The sequence below is a fragment of the Brachypodium distachyon genome, chromosome 2 (genome assembly GCF_000005505.3).
Source record: "Brachypodium distachyon strain Bd21 chromosome 2, Brachypodium_distachyon_v3.0, whole genome shotgun sequence".
Taxonomy (NCBI): domain Eukaryota; kingdom Viridiplantae; phylum Streptophyta; class Magnoliopsida; order Poales; family Poaceae; genus Brachypodium; species Brachypodium distachyon.
In genome coordinates this window covers 33,034,357-33,052,846 of record NC_016132.3, presented here as the reverse complement: position 1 = coordinate 33,052,846, position 18,490 = coordinate 33,034,357, and the positions used below count along the sequence as shown (strand labels likewise).

Genomic DNA, 18,490 nt, shown 5'->3' with positions numbered 1-18,490 from the left:
CTTTTTTGCCTGTGCTTCGGGGAGTGCGTGCGCTAGTTGTCCCCATAAGTCCAAACCCCAAGACTAAAAGGGATTCTACCCGAAGGAAGCGGAAAAACCTCGAAGCAGCCTCCGTCTGTCTCCTCATCCTCAAAACCCCCTCTCGGCCTCTCCTTCTTCATCGCCGACTGCTTGCTCAGCTGCTCCTGTGCGAGAGAACAGGAGTCCCTGCGGAGAGAGGCTCAAATCCCCATGCCGCTCGTGCGCGGCATGGAGGAGATGGATTTGGGTGACATTGTGCTCTCCTGGTCCATCCACGACATCGTCGACGACGACCTTTACAAAGGGAAGGTAATCAATCAACCCCTCGCGCGCCGCTCGGTTGTCCGCGGCGCCTACGAGCGGGTACCAACTTAAGCATCCGATTTCTCTCTCTTTTTCCGATCCGTGTGTGTATGTCAGTATGTGCGATCTGCCAACTGGGTGAACTGTATGTATATGTGTGCATGAGCGCAGCGCTTTCAGTTTGCCTAGGTTAATTTTCTGATTGGTGCTTTGGTCTTATCTAACGATCGACGAGTCTTTGCTTACGGTGTTTGGTGATCGACGTTGGTCGTTTGGACCACTGGGTTGTGGGCATTGCGAAAGATGGTGCTAGGGTGGGCGGAATCCAGTGCAATTGCGTAGGGCACTTTTACGGTACAATTTACTTGTGCTACGAGAGAGTAGTATTAATTCAGATCAAACATGGTATTATAGATTTTTTTCCGCCGGGCTTTACATATCTGTAGATTCGTTGATCTTCTCACAAGAAGCTAATTAGGTAATTAATATATTATATTCCTAAAAACGGTATCGGTAATTAATATATTAGGCGTGAGACTCTACCATCACGGAGATCTGTTATGTATATAAGAAAATATTCACATGCTTTCTTAAAAAAAGCTAAATGCGTGTGCGTTGCTATGGATAAAACATTTAGACTGCCTCTGAATTAAAAAAACTTTTATATATTGATGGCCCTCTCTAGTAATTTTATCCTAGCTTTGATGGATGGAAAACATCATCCGTATGATTTCACGATAGAGGCAAAAGAGGCGATGGACCGCCGCCACCAATTGCCTCTTTTATAAGAGTAAAGATATCGTGACACATTTCATTGTGTTTATATTTTCTTCATACCAACTTTTGCTTAAAACATTGTATAGACCACCGAGCAGAAAAAATATATTGATGAAACACATGACTACATATGTAAATTAAAAGGAACAAAAAGAGTCACGAAAGGCGTACAAACAGATCTTTTCAAGACAATTTCATCGCTACCAAAGATCGATGCAATGATGGTTTGTTCTTAAGTACTAGTAGTAACTTAACAAACCAATTGTTCTATCGTCTAGCCACAATTAGTCCACGTTTGCTAATCACCACAAAAACTAGGTCACGTGACACTAGTTAGAAATACCACCACATCTTTTCCTGAATAAGTTTTCTTCTCCGCAAATGATTTTGGAATCTTTGGATACGTGGGATTTGCCAGGCACGACCTTCCTCTTTTGCCCTTTGAACAAATAATACTACTCTCCTTGCCTCCTAGTATTGATGAATCTAGGCCTTTGGATTTGCTTGATGGATTGGCTCACATTGGCTAGTCCCTGCCATAAAAATCCTCATTGCGTATGGCTTTGATTGATTGGGGCCAGCTAACTGCTATGCATGATTTCAATATCCATTATCGTCGGCACTAATGATGCGTTAAATTTTCTTTGCCATGCTGCACGATTCTTCAATTTCTGGCATGTTTAAGTAGCCTTTAGTAGCATGATCTAGCCTGTGGATTGTTTCAGAAAACTGCGGATACTACGAAATTAAGTTCTAGATACAATTGGGAGATGTCAGTCACGCTGCCTAATGTAAAGCTATGTATTGTGAATTTGCGATGTCATTTTAGTTGTATTAATTTATTCAGGAGTTGATAAATAGAAGTCTGGTTGCCAAGAGCTTAAGCCCTGTATTTGCTAGGCTTGCCTGGTTTTGTAAAAGATGGAATTTATCACATATTTGATCTGCTAGCATCAATTATATGACACTGATGTGTTCATGTTACTGCAATCAAGATTTTGCTGCTAGCTTTAATCACAAAACTGTTCTTCATGTAGGTTGAGACTATTCCTTGCAACTTCATGTCACTTGATCACTATCTTGAGTCATATCGTGCACCTCTGATTGAAGAAACAAGGTCAGATCTATGCTCATGCCTTGACCTCATAGTGGAAGCACCCTCTTTGACAATACTTTCAATGGAGGAAACAGGGAAACCAGGAGTGTACTTTATGGATGTGGATTTTTGGGATAATGGGGCGTATTCTTCTACTTGGGCTCCTGCTGTGAGGAACGGCGGCATACTTATTTTGTCGAGCATGAAACCTGAAGCTGTGGAGGACTTCAACCGCTACGGTGTGACGTATCACTTAGCAATCGTTACTGACTTCTATACAGATGATGATGAGGAGGAGGATGAGTGCCTGAAGGGTCTCAAAATTAAGGTTGCAAAGGATATTGGTTTGGAAGAAGACTTACATAAACTCAGATATGCAATATCTCTCAGTCATATCATAACAAACATGTGGATATGGAAAGCGCTTAGCTTTGACAAGCACATGGAAAACAATTTCACAGCAATCAAATCTCTCTTAGCTCCCACAAATTCGGTAATATGACATTATGACCTCCACAAGTACCTTTTTTGTTTTACTTAATTTGATTACCTTGAGTATCTAACTTCTTTGAGCTTCTTTTTGTTGGCTCTGTTGTAGGGCGGTGATGTCTGTGGTATGTGCGTGACACAGGATGTGGAATATTTGTCTTCTTTTACAGAGCAACTACTGTCTATAAATCTTAATAGGTCGCAAATGGATGCTATTGGATCTGTCATCGCAGCTTTACGGTGCAGGCATAGGAACCTCAGGAAGCTTATATGGGGTCCACCAGGTACTGGAAAGACCGAGACTGCCAGTGCTCTACTCTGGGCATTGGCTTCTTTGAAATGCAGAACTCTAACATGCGCTCCCACAAATATTGCTGTGATTCGAGTTTGCACTAGTTTCCTTCAAAACTTGAAGAATTTCAACAATACCATTGATGATAATGGTCTACCATTTTCTCTTGGAGATGTCTTGCTGTTTGGGAACAAGTATAACATGGACATACCTGGGGATCTTTAGAAAGTTTTCTTGGATTTTCGTGTCAAAGAACTTGTTGGGTGCTTTTCAAATAAATCTGGATGGAGGTGCAATCTCTCTTCAATGATATCTTTTTTTGAAGACTGTGGTTCTCAGTATGATATGCTATTTCAGGATGATGCAAGTAGTGATCCTGTGTGCTCTATGGACTCCCTAAAGAAGCAATTTAATGTGACAGCAGCAGCTCTTAAAAGATGCATAATGAATTTGTGGATTCACCTCCCTGGAAGGTGCTTTTCACACGATAGTATCACCAATATATCTGCATTGTTTAATATGCTAAAAAAATTTGACACCCTTCTTTGTGATGTTGATATGATCTACAAGAGTTTAAAAAGGGGCCTAAGTGATCTCTCAACCGAAAACTCAGTTTTTCTGCAGCCTATATCTTTTATTAGGAATGAACTGGATGGAACAGGGTCCACATGCCTTAAATTGCTGCAGGATCTCCAGCACTCGCTCAATTTACCCATTGGAGTAGACAAAAATTGGGTCCAGCGCTACTGCATGCGTAATGCTATGCTTTTTTTCTGTACGACCTCTAGTTCTTACCGATTGCATCATATGGAGATTGAACCCCTTGATGTGCTAATTGTTGATGAGGCTGCCCAAGTGCGAGAGTGTGAATTGGTGATCCCATTACGTTTGCGTTGGTTGAAACATCTTGTTTTGCTAGGAGATGACTGCCAGCTGAGCACAATGGTAAAAAGCCAAGTAGGTGTTCTCTTATTCTCTTTTTTCCACGCACTTCAATTTCTTAGTCAATGGTTCATGTATCCGCAATATAGATTTCTGTGCTGAAATGCTACAACTATGTTTTTTTCATGAAAATATGCGAAGTCTACTTCTTACTTATTGTTCCGTTTGTATTTTCTGTGTCCATACTCTTAGGCCCTATTCGGTTTGGAGGATTTACAAAACATGGGAATAGGAAAAGTGTAGGAATAAGATGCCCAAACCATCCAAATCCTTTGGAAAGCAAAACCTCAGGATTTCTGAATAACTAGCATTCGGTTGCACCATTTTGTAACATAGGAAAGGTACAGGAATACACTAGCCGTTAGCACACAATTAATTGACTCAACTAGCCGTTAGCTTTCAACTAGTACTAGTACGTGTATAAATAGCCTCACTGGTTCTCTTCAGTTCTTCCTTTTTCCAGCTGCTCCTCGCACACTATGCTCTGTTTTATTCTCTTCAATCTCAGCTTTGCTCTTGGACAAGCCAACACAACAAGGCATAGCTGGCTGGAGAAATAAGGTCGGTACATGTCCAGCTTCTGCAAAAAAAAACTTATTTTCTCCCAAGCAAAAGTAATGATTTTCTTTACTCTCTTCTATTGATTTTTCAGCATCATTTGCACAACATCATTTCACAACATGTACTCAAGCTACCACCGTAGATCAGCAACTGATGATGAGTTCATTAATTTTGTTCTCCCTACTTTAGAAGAGTCATCACCATCATCTTCTAGTAGGAGACCAATGCACACATCAAAGCTTACAGGTGCTTGTCGTGTTCATGAGATCCTGACTGGACATGAAAGCTTATGCAAAAGGAACTTTCGCATGGAGGTTTCCATTTTTCTTGCACTAGTCAATAAGTTGTGTGAGAAAAAATATCTAGCTGATACAACATATGTTTCAGTAGAAGAACAAGTTGCTATATTTTTGTATGCAGTAGCAAAAAATGCAACCAATGAAACACTTCAAGATTGGTTTCAACATAGCCCAGATACAATACATCGACATTTCAAAAGAGTTCTTGAAGCAATCACAAATCTCACACCTATCTACATACGTCCACCTTCTCTACACCCGCATTCAATAATGAGGAAACCAAAATTTTACCCCTTCTTCAAGGTACGACTACATCTTGAATTGTTTTGGTTTAACATTGGAATAAAATAGTTTTAAATATCTAACTTTGACTTGTCTTGTGTGCAGAATTGTATTGGTGCTGTAGATGGTACTCATATCCCTATGAAACTTCCATTGGATCAACAAGAACCATACAGAAATAGGAAGCAAACAATCTCACAGAATGCGATGGTTGCTTGTGATTTTGATTTGAAGTTTGTACATATAAATCCTGGTTGGGAGGGATCAGCTTCGGATGCAAGAGTTCTACAAGATGCACTTAACCATGGTTTTGAAGTTCTTGATGGCAAATTTTATCTAGTAGATGCTGGTTATGCAAATACACCTCAATTTCTTGCTCCCTATCGTAGTACTAGGTATCACTTAAATGAACAAGGAAGAGCACGTCAAAAGCCACAGAATCACAAGGAACTATTCAATCTCCGACATGCTCAACTTCGGAATCATATTGAGAGAATTATTGGCATATGGAAAATGAGATTTCCTATACTGAAAGTTGCTTCGCATTTCCCAAAAGAAAAACAGATTGACATATCTGTGGCTTGTGCAGTTCTACATAACTTCATACGCATACACAATTTAGATATGACTTGGCCTAGTGATGCTACCATGGATATTGATCCTGACCAGATTGTTGATGTACCAAATGGAGACCATAGCTATCATGCTGACATCCATGCATTCAACAACTCCAGGCTTGCGGGACATCAAATGCGAGATACCATAGCACAACAAATGTGGGAGCAGTATGTATCACATAGAAATTCAAGATAAAAATAGTGAGAAGGCTCCCAAGTTGTATTACCACTGATGTAACTTGGAATATTAAAGTTCTAATCCATAATATAGTAGTCTTAATATATTTTTCCTTGTTCCTTACCATGGCTGCAACAGAGATAAGCTTATACAAAATATTACCATTGATGTTAGTTGGACCTCTCAGCCTACCAAAATATACTAACCACCAAATGGCCAAAATATATGCTAACCACCACATGACACCATCAGATATGCAGGTTCTACTACTGACCTCACGGCATACCAAAATATACTAACCACCAAATGACCAAACTATATGCTAATCACCACATGACACAATGAGATGCAGGTTCTAGCACTGATAATTTGTGTTGCTACGTGTAATCTCCCTTTTAATCCAAGCCAACCGTAGTTCATCACTAGAAAATGATAAGAAAACTTCCCTGTGATCTTTTGCTTGGAAGATATCTGACGCCAACAAAATGTCACTCACTTGTAGACCATCTAACCCTTCAAGAGTTATAATACACTTGTTAATGCTGTAGGGATCGTCTGCTTTCTTCTCCTCAATAGAAGCTTTCTTCTCCTCGATAGCTGCAAATCGGTCTATTTCTTTCTGCTTCAGCTTTAGGTATCTCTCATGAAATCCCTCGGGAGGTTCAGCAGTACTTCTCTTTTGTTTTTTTGCACGTTTGCTGCTAGGCTTCTCAGTACGTGCTTGTGCAGAGCTTGGTGTGGATTTCATTTGTTGAAAAGGTGTTGATGAACGCTGGGCAGCATCCGCAATGAAATCCTCGGTCTCTTCCTCAATAGAAAAATGCATACCATATTCTCCGGCACCTTGTAAAGTAGGTGATGGAGACTGATAAGCATCAGGCTGTTCATCAACAGAAATCACCACATTATTTGCCCTGCTTGCATAATAGTCCATACCACGACGAGTCCTTCCTTCAGCATGACGGCCTACATATATGTTCAATAAAAATTAGATTGGCATCAAGAAAAACATGACTAAAGCATGCTGAAAAAACACAAAGCTATAAGGATATTTCGCTAACCGTCGTAGAGTGGAACCAATTCATCATAGTATGGGAAAGACTTGTCTCGCCATTGGAGCGCATCCTTGCTGTTCTTGCGAGCAGCAAATGTGGCCCAAATATCTGCTGGTGCATCTACCATCATTCTCACGCTATCCCATCCAAAACCACTTTCAGCTAACAAGTCTTTTACACTTCGATAATCTTTTTTTAAATCCTGCTCCTTTTGCTTGACTTGGTTAACAGTGAATGACACAACAAACTTGGTATTCAATTGAGAAGTAATACTTGTCCATGCTTCCTTACTCCATGCATTTTGGTTTCGAAAACCAGGCACATCATGATCTTTCAAGAGTTGAATAAGAAATAGCTTCATTTGGTGACTCCATTTAGCTCTAGGACAAGGCCTTACGGTACCTAAAGCAGGTAGAAACTTGCTCAATTTCAACTATATTAGTCCTTCTAAGGAAGTAGGAGAACACGCTAATCCAATTTATTTAAAACTGGAGCAATACCTATATATTATGCGCTTCGTCTGTAGTACCAAATTACTAATGCAAGAAATTTAACCCTTCAAGAGTAATACCTATTTGTTGAGAAGGCTGAGAAATCACACGATCAGCTTCAAAATCGCTTAGTCCCTGCGATGGTGAACGATGGCCTTGTTGCTCATAGCTCCGGTGATTACCATTCTGTAATAAGACAACAGTATTATTGCAACCAAAATAATCACCACAACTGATTGCTAATATTCTTCATCTGCACCTAAGCATCACACATTGGTGCTGCAGATTAATTACTGCTACGTAGGAGCACGTTAGTACACTGGCCAGATTAATCTCATTCAGTCATTCAGAGATGACTAGGACACACAGTAGATGGAGATTGATTGGTTCCGGCTTGAGAAAGATTACTTGGTGTACTGGTTCTACCTTCGGAATTGTCATCTGGTTGTATTTAACATCTCCTAATTATTGTCCAAAGCCAACTAATCATCTGGTTGTATTTGACAAAGAAAAACTCTGCTATTAATCTCCTAAGGGGACTGAAACCACAAAATTGATGAATCAGATCGACTGATCTCTGAACACCTGACATACCTGCAAAGAGGAACAAATGGCCATGCTGTAGGGACGACCTGGAGCAGCCGGAGAAGACGAGATGGCCGAGCCTCGCCGTAGTGACGCGGGCGGAGAAGACGAGATGGGCGAGGGGAGAAACCAGCAGACGGGATCTGGTGGCTATCGTCGGTCGCTGCTCCCCTTCTAGACGAGGCAGAGTGCCTCCCTTTTTTTCCCCTTTTATTTGCCCTCACGAAAGATCCAGATATATTACTTTTGCTGCGAGAGTTGGCGCGAGAGTAGCGCGCGCGGGGCACTTCGCGCAGTCGTTCCGCGCCAGGAATTTTTACATGCGGTCGGACTTCATGTTGAGATTCCGCTGGAAACAGGCTCAGGAATCGGTTTTCCTAAGGAACTCGGTATCACCGATCCTGTGAACCGAATGCCACATACAGGAAAATATCCTCTGGTTCAGAATCCCATAAGAATCCCACAGATTTCCTGCAAACCGAAGGAGGCCTTAATAATTCTTATATTTATTTTTCTGTCTAGATATGCAAAGAAGCTGGATTCGGAATAAGTCTTTTCGAGAGATTGGTTATGCTGAATATCGAAAAGCATTTGTTGAATGTGCAGTATCGCATGAATCCTTCTATCAGCTCGTTTCCAGTTTCTCAGTTTTATGAGAGCAAGATTCTAGATGGTCCAAATGTCTTGTCTCCTTCATATAGTAAGAAATACACAAGCCTCCCTTATGGCAGCTACGCTTTTGTAAGTGTCACTGATGGAAAGGAGGACAAAGAGGGCACTGAAAGCAGTAGGACAAACATGGCTGAAGTTGCTGTTGTTTTGCATCTAATCCAAACCATCTTCAATTGTATGTGTACACTGAACCTACAGTTACTTTTAACTTTTCAAATTCTACCTTGAGCTCTCCGCTATTCCTTAATTTGATTTTCTATATGAAGCTAGGCTGACTGGACCCATTTAGTAATATTCTATCTTCTGAGTGGAAGTAGGTAGTTTTAAGTCAATTATTGGCTGATACGTAATCAATTGATGTTTGCTCTAGAAATTTCCTCACTAGTCTTATGAAAAGATCGATCCCTAAATATCAGTAACATACCAGCTTATTCATTTTTGTAGCCTGGAGGGTGTCAGGTCAAGGGTTCAGTATTGGTGTGGTCTCTCCATATAGTTGTCAAGTTGATGTAATTAAAGATAGACTCGGCAACAAAGACAATACATGTGATGGCTTTCATGTGGGGGTCAAGTCCATTGATGGTTTCCAGGGTGAAGAGGATGATATAATCATAATATCAACGGTTAGGTCCAATGGGAGAGGAGATCTTGGATTTCTTGCTGATAACCGGAGAACATCTTTTGCTCTTACTAGAGCAAGGTGCACATCAGTAAATTGTTTTGTATTTGTTGGAAGTATGTCAGACTAGTAATAATATTAATCATATGGATGCTTTATTTATGTAGGCACTGCCTTTGGATTGTTGGTAATGCTACTACATTATATAAAAGTGGGACTGTGTGGAAAAACCTCGTTGATGATGCATTAAAACGTAAATGCATTTTCAATGCAAGTAATGACGCAACCATGTGTAAGTTGATCTCGCACGTAAAGCATGAACTTGGTGAAGTTGACGATCTTCTATATGCTGATTCAGCAGTTTTCAGTAATACTAGATGGAAGGTAAGTACAGAACTGATGCTTAGTCAGTTTAACATTGATCATGATTTCATCAGTTCCCCCCACTTGTCATAAGGTTGCTTGGTTAATTATGTGGGCCGCCATGAAAATTACATATATGTATATATGTGTGATGAGACTCAGGTTTATTGTCAGCGACTTAATTATTAACTTAATGTGTTTTGGAGTATGTGTTTTTTGTGTGTGGCTATATTTGTCGGAAAACTTTCATGTGTGGTCATGAACTAGTTAAACGTGGCTCTTTACTTTCTGGGATCATGCTTATGGTTTATTTGTATCTGCTAGGCTGTTTACTCTGTAATTTGGTATTACGATGGACTGGAAATAGACTCTAGCCATAGATGATGAAGACAAAATACACTTTTTTTCTTTCTCCCATGATATGCTTTTCCTGGGCTAAGGATAAGATAGGGTAAACTTGAGTGTACAGTAATTTGAATAGGTGATAGTACATACTGTCTGATGAACATTCTACCTATCTTAAAAGATACAGTTACTTTGATTTTTCTTGGATACATTTCTACTCAAGTCCAATGTTATGTATTTCTCTGATTTGACAGGTCGTTTTTAGCGACGGATTTAGAAAATCTCTGATCAAACTGAAATCACCGCAGCTCAAGAGGGAAGTACTCCAGAAACTTGTCAAACTTGGTATTGGTTGGAGGGCCACAGTTAAGAACTTTGATATGTCTAACACTTTCCAGCTTGCAAAAGTATACAAAATCAGAGATTGTTATATCATTTGGAATACTGACTTGGAGAAAAGAGAACGAAGGTATTTCCAGATACTAAGAATTTGGGACCTATTGCCCCACAAACATGTTGCGAGAACTGTTCAACGTCTAGAAAACCTGTTTTCCTTGTACACAGATGATTACCTGGATCACTGCAGAAGAGTGCAGATAGATGGGTATGTTGTTAACTTTTGCTGGGTTTTACCCTAGTATTTGTTAAGAGTAGTATATATCTTGTATATGGTTTTAGGCCCATAGTATAGCAAGCCCATGAAGCCCTGTAATCCTAGGGTTGATATACCCCTGTTTGCAATATGGATTTTTTTTTGGCCATTTCTCCTATCTGCTAACAGTATTCTGGTTCCTTTTATTTTTTTTACTTTTGATGCATACAATTGAACTGCTGGTAAAATATTCAAGTTTGCAGATGATCAAAATGTTGATATTTATTCTTATTTTCTCCCATCTTTTCGTTGTGGATAACAGGAAACTGGAAGTCCCTATGATTTAGAATCTGGAGCATGATATTGTTCGCTACAAGCACCGCACAGTTGATGCCCAAGAAGACCATGATCTCACGGATACAGCGTGTCTTGTGGATAATTTTAAAGTTAGTGAAAGCTTCTTGCTGATGAAATTCTACTCCTTATCATCTGGAGTGGCAAAACATTTGCTTACAGCTGCTGATGGGTCTGAAATTGATGTTCCCTTTGAACTGACTGATGAAGAGGAGATGATAATCCGATTCCCTGACACGAGTTTCACACTTGGGAGATCAGGCACTGGGAAAACCACTGTATTGACAATGAAACTACTTCGAAGAGAACAGATGTCAAAGATTGCATCCCCAGGGCTTTGCAGACTTAAGAGGTAAATCTGTTGAATTCGGAGCCCGTGTGATAGTTCCACACATGTTTCCAATTCGTGAAATTATTTTCAACATATCTATTTGAAAGTGGAGAGCAAAAACGTGCACCTTCAATGCATTTCTAACCTCATGCTCTTTAAATGTCCTTTTGTCTTTCATCGAAACAAAATTTACCTTTTACATGTTCTTTCAAAGGGTATAATGTATTTTAGCCATAGGAGTGCATTTTATTCTGGAGATATCCTTTTCAGCACTATACACTGCAAGCCGTTCTGTTAAATTTGTATTTGATTATTTATTATCAGTCATATCAACATCATTTCTCATATTAATTGCAAGTTATTTAAACCATTACAGATTTGTTAGTGGTGATGCCCCTGATCAGGCTAGCACCCATCATATGGATGATATCATTGATGATATAGAACAATTTGCAGAAATCCCGACAATTTTAGTGATCTACCCGGCGAGCACTATCCCCTTGCTATAACATAGAACAAGTTCTTGATGATGCTTGATGGTACATGCCAGACATCGTTTTTTGATATTTTTTATGGTGAACCCAAGTCTAGCACCGAGAGAGGGTATTCAAAATCTCGTGCATTGCAAACTTTTATTGAACTAAAGGAAGTTACTTATGAGAAATTCTCTGCTGTCTACTGGCCTCATTTTAATGCAAAACTGACCAAGAAACTTGATGAATCCACTGTATTTACTGAAATAATTTCTCATATAAAGGGCGGATACACAGCATGCAGGCCTATTACTGGCAAACTTGAAAGACTTGAGTATGTGATGCTCTCAGATAAAAGATTTTCGTCCCTGAACAGTGACATGAGAGAAAGGATTTATGATGGTTTCCTTGATTATGAGAGCATGAAGTGCACTGCCAGAGAATTCGATTTGTCTGATTTTGTCAATAGTCTTCACAGGAGTCTGATATCTGAGGGCTACAATGGCGATATGGTGGACTTTGTTTATGTAGATGAGGTGCAGGATCTGACCATGACACAAATAGCACTTCTCAAGTATGTCTGCAAGAATTTTGAGGAGGGCTTCCATTTTGCCGGTGACACCGCACAAACTATAGCTAGGGGGATTGATTTCAGATTTGAAGATATCCGTTCACTTTTTTATACCACATTCCTTTCAGAAACTGAAGCATGTAATCGAGGAAATAAACATGGAAAACAACGCCATGTTCCAACTTGCTCAAAATTTTCGCACCCATTGTGGGATTCTTCGTATGGCCCAAAGTATCATTGACCTTCTGTACTTCTTTTTTCCATCGAGTGCTGACAAGCTTAATCCAGAGACTGGACTTGTATATGGAGAACCTCCTGTGCTACTGGAGACTGGTAACGATAAAAATGCGATAGTGAATATTTTTGGGGAAAACGAAAGTATACATGGTAATCTGCATGGGTTTGGGGCTGAGCAAGTCATAGTAGTTCGTGATGATGCTACCAAACAACAAATTGTTGATATTGTTGGTAAACAGGCTCTTGTGTTGACTATTGTTGAATGCAAAGGCCTTGAATTCCAGGTATGGGCCTACCTGTTTGCTTCTTTATATTCATTTTGTAATATATTTGATTTGCAGAATGTGTTTATTCAACAGTAGGTACTTACTTGTTTTAGAAAAGTATTGTGCAGGATGTGCTGCTGTACAATCTTTCAGTTCGTCGCCTTTAAGAAACAAATGGAGAGTTGTCTATGGCTATATGAAAAATAAAGATATTTTATCATCACCTGAGGAGATCTCTCATCCGGATTTTGACAGAAACAAGCATTATCTTCTCTGTTCAGAGCTGAAGCAACTCTACGTTGCGATCACGCGAACTAGGCAAAGACTCTGGATATGTGAGAATACCAATGATTACTGTCTGTCAATGTTTGACTACTGGAAAAAGTTATGTCTTGTAGAAGTTAGATCACTTGATTCTTCCTTCATTGAATCAATGAAGACAGGAAGCAGCACAGATGATTGGAGTTGACGGGGCACCAAGGTTAGTGACATACACTTTTTTTGGTGTGGAAATCTCAGTAACAGTTATATTCATTATGTTGAAATATAACGCACGCTGGGCTTTACCCATCAGGTTAGATTGATCTGTTGAAACGTATGGGTTTATTTTGTTGACAATTGATCTGTGCACACATGCTCTCTTTTTTCTGGTAATGATGCATACCTACTTGAAGTGTATGAGCTTCTCTTCTGTAACTGTTATTCGATTCTTTTAGTTATTCAATGAGGGGCAATTCGAGATGGCTACCATGTGCTTCGAAACGGCTGGTGATGCACACAGAGAGAATTGGTCAAGAGCTGCTGGACTTATGGCAACTGCTGAAAGTGTCATGTCTAAGGATTTGGAGCTGGGCCAGGCTTCATTGCAAAAAGCATCAGAGATTTATGAATGCATTGGCATGCATGACAAGGCTGCTACTTGCTATATCAAGTTAGGCGACTACAAAAGAGCAGGTGTGTCGACTCCATAATTTTTGAGTTGTATAATTACTTCAGCAGTTCCAGAATCCAGTAACGTTGAACAATGGGAAGTTTCTCGTAAGAGAATTGCCCTAGAAGTGAAGATCTTCAGAGTTGAATACCTTACCTCGCATTGTCGACAAGATCAAAGCTGAAGCTTTCCTATGGTTTCAACTCTTAAGTTGCGGCGACCGGGTTAAAAGTCTTGCTGCCGCAGCTGCATTAGTTTAGAGCGTTGTGTTGAAACCTAGATGCTAAATTTCAGCTTTCATATGGACAGTCATACATTCCATCCAACTCTTATCTTACTAAACGTTGTTTCCTTGCATTGCCACAGGAATGCTCTATATGCAGAATTGCGGTACTTCAAGGCTTGAGGATGCTGGTGACAGTTTCGCTATGACTAAATGCTGGTCAGACGCAGCTGAAGCATACTTTAAAGCTAAATGTTATACCAAGTGTTTCTCCATTTGCTGGAAAAGAAAACTATTCAATCTGGGGTTCCAATTCCTACAACAGTTGTGGGGGCAAACTTCGAGTGATGAGTCGAACGTCTGTGTACTTTACTCACCAGCTGCATATGGTCTGATTGTTGATTCCCTTGGTGCACATCTCAGGCCAACAAATAAGAAACTGACCCATGGGCATCTTGGGAGAATGGCCATACTTCTTCTACACGTAGTACCTTGGGGCGACATGCTTACTTCAAGACTTATGCAGTACCTGGACATCGAATCTGAGTGGGCAAAAAATTTTCAGCCTTTGGATATATTTATTCACAATCCTTATTTTCTTGAACACATAGAAAGTCATCAGTGCAAAGGCCTGGAGCTTTCCCTCCTTTGTGACAAAGAAATAGGAAGTCAGTATCCCAATAGCCTTGATGGCAGATACTCGTTGCTCTTGAACTTTAAGCTTGCTCTTGAGTCCACCTTCAAGTTTACCTTGAACGAACTGGAGAGCAGAACCAGATTACATATCCCCAATGTGCTATGTGGATCTCATTGAGTGTCTTGGTTACTTTGCTTCATCATGCTTTGCACTGTATGGTTGTATGGTCTCCACAGAATCAATTTTTCTCAAGATGACACAGTGCAAAAATGGCTGTCGTTTCCTTCATATATGTTTTGATGCTTCTCCAGATCCGGGTATGGAGAAATTGGCATTATCAGTAGGGCGGTTCATATTTGAATCGATCAGGGATCTGTTGACAAAGAAACATATGATTCAAGAGTGGGTCCATAAGACTTCAACTACTACAGACAGTCCAATCCTTTTGAGATTAGTTGTCACACTTTATGTTGTGACATTAACACTTAACGTGGGGGATTGCTATGAGGTCACACGTTTCCTTCAGATGCACCGAGTTTTCAAGGATTTGCCTTTGAAGTTCTCCCAAAATATTCTAGGCGCTTTGCAAATAAGGTCTCGGAAAATGAGCAAATTCAGAAGACTGTTTGCTGATGCACTTTTAGTAATTGGAGAACGCATGACAGTGGTGGCTTCACCCGTAGCCTATCCAATATTTCCAGGCGTAAATGCTCTCGTAATCAGCAGTTTTGGGATGAAAATTTTCCAACTTGTTGATGAAACATCAATCATTCCAAATGCTTCCGGTGAAGAAGAAAAAAGACTTGTGCAACTTAGAGAAAATATTGTTTAGAAAGGTACACAAGAATGTTCTGCTGACGTTCGAAGAGAACCGTGCTGGTAACAGAAGATGCGGTGTTCAATTTTGGGAGATGTTTGAGGCGTTTCAAGTCAACAAGCAAGCCCAGGTGTGTAGATAGTGTGTAACTGCTCTTTCTTTTTGGTCTGATGAATTCACAATCCATGTTTAACAAACCAATTTCTGCAGAAAGATGCAAGGGCTATTGTTCTATTCCTCAAAACTGTGCTTTCCTGGGTGGTGCAAAGAGGACCTCCGATAAAGATAGATGTGCATTTGTTACTGGAGGTCAGGCGCATGTGCGATCAGTTCGACAAACGGTGTGATGATAGGTATGCATGCATTAGAATGTCAGCAGTTCGTAGACGTTATTAGTCAATATAAATGCAATTACTCCAGTTTGATTGAACAAATCATAGTACGACCTTGTACTAATATCGTCCTTTTGGTGCATGATTTCTATCTTTTCGGGAAATAGAACTTTAATGTAGAACTGTTCACCTGAGTTTTTGGCAGCTTGGCTGTTGCGACCCATAATTTCTGCTCCCGTCTGAGTGTGTGAACTGTTTGTCATCGCAGTGCGGAGAACAGAACTTGTGTGACTGCCAAGGACCTCTATTCAACCTGGAAAGATGGCGAGAAGAAAGTGAAGAAGATCATCAGCTTTCTGCGTTCTGAAAAGGCATCCATAGTAGAAGAGAGAAGGGATGAGGCTGCAAAAATTGTCCAGTCAAGAAATGACGGATATTCAGACAATGAATCGGAGACAGGAGCTGGTAATGCGGCCAAGGAAGATGCAGATGCACCCACGGGTTTGTCGGCCTCAGAAAACATAGCACAGAAGCAGAAAAACAATAAGAAATCAAAGAAATGTAGGCGTCATGCAGCAAGTGAGCTGCGCCCGCGGGCTAGTCGGCTGCAGAAAACATAGCACAGAAGCAGAAAAACCAGAAGTCAAAGAAATGTAGGCGCCATGACTGCAAGTGAGCTGCTGTAGGCTGTAGTATGCAGCCCGTGCATTAGTTTCGCTTTTGTGTACAGTTTGCTGTAAAAACCAACAGCTGTATTGCTGGGTTGCAGACTTAAAGTGTTACTTGCTGATCATTCAGTTAATTTTGTTGCGGACTATAGAATTGGTTTGCTTTTGTTTATCTCTTAGGGTTGATGTGCCACTCATTTAGAGACTCAACGAACGTCTTGGCTCGATGGAGCAACATATACTCTCATCAAAACAATTGAGCTACTACGCTCCTGTCAATTGGGGAGAAGAGAGCAGCAGTTGAATAAGTTGGCTAGCGTAAAACAAATAAGATAGTTTTTGTTTGGGCACCAGCAGAATTCAGTGCATTCAACTAAATGGAGCATGCTATAAAATACATTCATTGTCATCATGAAAGCTGCTACCGTTAGCCAACCAAACTTGAATAATCACCTTACAAATGGTTCTTTCTGCCCTACCCCTGGCGTGACTCGCTCTTCAGAGCACGCTTCATTGCCGCTCGTCATAAGCAGCACGGTCGACGAACCTCTGATCACAAACATGCACCGGCCTCCTAGTAGCAGTACACAAGTAAGCATTGGAATTGGCTGATGGTTGCCTTTCTTCTTCTATACAAATTGATCACTTCCATGGTTGTTTCTATTAGGTTGGTTGTGATTTGGTTTCTATTATGAGGGAGGAGGCCATGATTTCAATGAGTTTGGATAGCTTGTACAACAAAAAGGGAGCTTCCAACGGTCCAGCTTGTGTGAGTATCATTACCGCAATTTGCGTACTCGTTGGATGTGGCGTATGAGAACCGATCCCCTCCGATCCTGGCGTGGTTTGGATCTGCAGTTCTCTCATGTTGAGCTCGGCATCTTCTTTGCCTCTACCAACATGGTAGTCAGCAATGGTGCCTCCGTCCTGTTCTGGGAGGACCGTTGGGTGGATGGCAACGCTATTTTTGAGCTGGCTCTGGACCTCCACCTTCTCGTCCCTAGACTCCTTCTGAAGAAACGCACGGTCCGTGAGGCCTTCTCAGATAGGCGTTGGATCCATCATATCTAGGGTGCTCTTGGACCGATGGCCCTTTGGCAATATATCCAGATTTGGAGAAGGATCCGCGACATTCGTCTCTTGGACTCGGTTGATGTCCTTTCCTGGAGATGGACGACTTATGACCAGTACTCTTCCAAGTCGTGCTACAAGTCGCTATTTCAGGGTGGGATTACCTCTGAGATCTGGAAGCTGAACTAGAAATCTTGGACCCCACCACGGCTGAAATTTTTTATTTGGTTGACCTGCCAGGACCGTTGCTGGACTGCCGAGAGGCGGGCACGTCACGGCTTGACCCACGCGCCACGTTGCTTGTTGTGTGACCAAACCTTGGAGTCCATGAACCACCTTCTTGTGGACCACCCGTTCTCCCGCATCCTATGGCATGAGGTCCTTTCGTGGGTCCGTTCCACCTGCGTCCCGCCAACCGCCGCGAATATTTCTCAGCTTGGTGGCAGGAGTCCATCCGCCCCTCCGCCCCCCCCCCCCTCCGTTCGGAAGGGCATTGCGTCTCTGGTCATGCTTACAGCATGGCTAATCTGGAGGCACCGCAACGCCGCTGTCTTCGATAATGCAGCCCCCAACCTCGCCTCTCTCCTTGACCTGATCAAGACTGATGCTAAGAGTTGGACGAGTGCGGGAGCTATAGGCCTCGGTGCGATACTGCCGACAAACCCTAGTTAGGCGCGTCGTGTTGTATTTCGGGTGTGGCCATTTGTGGCCCTGTACATAAACTTCCTTTCTATCAATGCATTGAGACGCAATGCTTTTGCGTTTCCTCGAAAAAAAAGGAGTAAATTTCACAAAACCACTACTCTAGGGGCTAGTGTTTCACGGAGCTACTACTTCAGGGTTCGCATCAGTTTGCCACTACTCCAAGGGTAATTTCACTTTACCCAAACCTGGCCAACAGTAAAACTGACATATTGGAGCCACATGTAAGGTCTTCACCATTTTCAAAGACCCCCTGGCCTTTTTTTTATGCCCTGACCCTCGTCTTCTTCCCTCAGAG

The 18,490-nt window shown here is 41.2% G+C and overlaps 1 pseudogene; it reads left to right on the top strand.

Moving 5' to 3' along the window:
• The first annotated feature begins 249 nt into the window (after positions 1-249).
• Positions 250-17,097, top strand: LOC100843042 (annotated as a pseudogene).
• The last annotated feature ends 1,393 nt before the right edge of the window (positions 17,098-18,490 follow it).